This window comes from Bemisia tabaci, chromosome 1 (genome assembly GCF_918797505.1).
Source record: "Bemisia tabaci chromosome 1, PGI_BMITA_v3".
Taxonomy (NCBI): Eukaryota; Metazoa; Arthropoda; class Insecta; order Hemiptera; family Aleyrodidae; genus Bemisia; species Bemisia tabaci.
In genome coordinates, this window is record NC_092793.1 from 69059148 (window position 1) to 69061519 (window position 2372).

General features: G+C 37.5%; 1 long non-coding RNA gene across 1 annotated transcript; it reads right to left on the minus strand.

Moving 5' to 3' along the window:
* Positions 1-240: 240 nt before the first annotated feature.
* On the minus strand, positions 241-1949 carry LOC109031599 (uncharacterized). Its single transcript, XR_011900891.1, has 2 exons — positions 1527-1949; positions 241-979 (listed from the first exon to the last, which is right to left on the minus strand). It is a non-coding gene; the product is annotated as an uncharacterized lncRNA (long non-coding RNA).
* Positions 1950-2372: the final 423 nt, after the last annotated feature.

The window sequence follows — 2372 nt, forward strand, 5'->3', positions numbered from 1 at the left end:
ATATTTCAGAGAAGACACTGAAGTTAGTCAAAATTACCTAAAATATTCGGCTCAATCAATGTGGAAGCATTCCACACGAGTGAGAAGAGTGTGGGGTTACCCTGAAAATCGGAGCTACCCGAGATCTCATAACGTAGCTATGAAAATCGGCCCAGTAGAATGCTGGAACTAAGCGTTACCAGATATGCAAATTTAGGAGATCGCGGAGCTCATAGTTTAGAAAACAATAAGCATATAAACTTATACGCACGAGAACAACACTGGAACTTTATTAATATGATCAGAAACAATAAAAAAATTAATGAAGGGGTTCTTAATACACTCGCTAATATTTCCTATTTTTAAACTAGGGCGAGCCTGGATTTGACGTATATCTTGCCTTATACATTCTCTTTGGTCATTCCTGAATGTAGGCCTACTCTTCAAACTAACGATAGCAATGCTAATTTTCATACTATTTTTTTTGGCGTCGATTTAAGTTGAATACTTTTAAGGAGTTGTTGGAAAAAAATGTCTGAAGGAAAGGTTTTCAGATCGTTGCAAAATTCTTGAAGGCCAAAAATTTTAAAGAAGAGGAGCGGCAAGTTCTCTTGATTGGTCAGATTCACCGAAATTTCGCCAGTATCGCTAGTGAACGTGAACTTGTACTTGTCATTGAAAATGATGAAGATTTGGAAATTCCTATTTTTCACGTCGTTTAAAATGCAGACTTCGATACCTGTAAAACCAAGCATAGGCTTTGGTATGCACAAGGATTCGGGAATTGGGGTAAGTAAGGTAGTTATGAGCACATCTAGAAGAAACTTGTTGCAAATTTCCGAAGCCACATTACCAATGGCTGTGGTCCCATTGTTGGGACTTGGAACTGGAGAAGTACCAACTCCGTTTGAGAAAACGGCGCAGTAGAGTGCAACGGCGAAAGCAGACGCTAGGAATGAGGTCTTGAGTCTCACCATTCTTCTGACCTAAGATCAGAGTACTGCAACAAAAAGTAAAATTATCTTAATCCTTTAATTTCGCCGTATCAGGCAACGGTTGCCTGATACGGCGAAATTAAAGGCAAACCTCAAATTAAAGAGAAGTGTAGATTAGTGTATGTATTTTCTATTGAATTCATAAGAATTTATAGCTTGAGATGAGAAGCACTTTTCAAAACATGAGGAACAGGTAGGAAAAATGGCAATTTTTCAGGTGGAGGAATACTTGTTTTCCAAGGGAGTAATTAGGAAAAAATGTAAAATTAATAATTTTAAAACAAAGGAATGCATGAAAAACCGCTGATCTTCTCAAAAATTCCTTTATATGTTGGTTTGCTCGTAATTTAGACAACTAAAAAACAAATCATGAACCCACAACAAAGATAATCCAACGGAAATTATTCTGCCACAATAAAATCAATTGAGATATTTTGTGACAATTTTATTTACAGCTTTCTCCAATTCTATTCGCGAGGAAGGATAATTGGAATTATATCAGCATTCAAGAGTTGGAGGCGTAAAATTCAATAATTAAAAAGCTTTACATACTTTTAACCTCTTGTTTTGAGGAGAAATAACACAGAGAATAAAGCACACTCAGAAAATGACCAAAATCAAGGGAAGGAACGCGATTATAATTGAACTGGCGATGCTAAAATGAATTAGGTACCACTTTTCAGTTTCTAGGAGTTGTTTTCTGCCTGAGGCCCCTTAAAATTTTTGTTCGGCTCGTCGAGAATTTTAGCGTTGCATCCCGATAAATGAGCAAAACTGCGGTCAAAGTGACAGCAAGTAGTCTGAGATGCTTCTCGTCGAACTTTTCTCGAGTGCAAAAATCGGAAAAAAGACCGTGGTCGAACATTACACACGCGCAGCAATGTTGCCGATCGGCACATGATTAACCGACCTTTCCGAAATGAAACTGTGTAAAATGAACCATCATCATGTTGAGTTATTATTTTAGAATGCTGATACACATCTAAGCGGTGACAATCTTGATCTTGCCTTCATATTTGAAAAAAACCTTCTCTTGGTTGCCCCGATTAATATGCTCATGAAAATTGGACCATCTATTAGCAAGAAAAAAAAAAACACTAAGAAATGTGACCCAAACTGCATGTAACAAGGTGGTAAATAACACGGAGAAAAAAACTTCGTGCGTGGGACCCGAAGTTTAGGTCTTATTTATCTCTGAAGTTTTTGGATTGAGCATCTGAACACTTTAGGTCCAGCTGCTGAGGTTTGGATCACACATCTGAAACTTTAGTTCTTACATCTGAAGTACTTCGGTTTTCACATCTGAAGTACTTCAGATGTAAGAACTGAAGTTTCAGATGTGTGATCCGAACCTTGACAGCTAGACCTAAAGTGTTCAGATGCTCAATCCGAAAACTT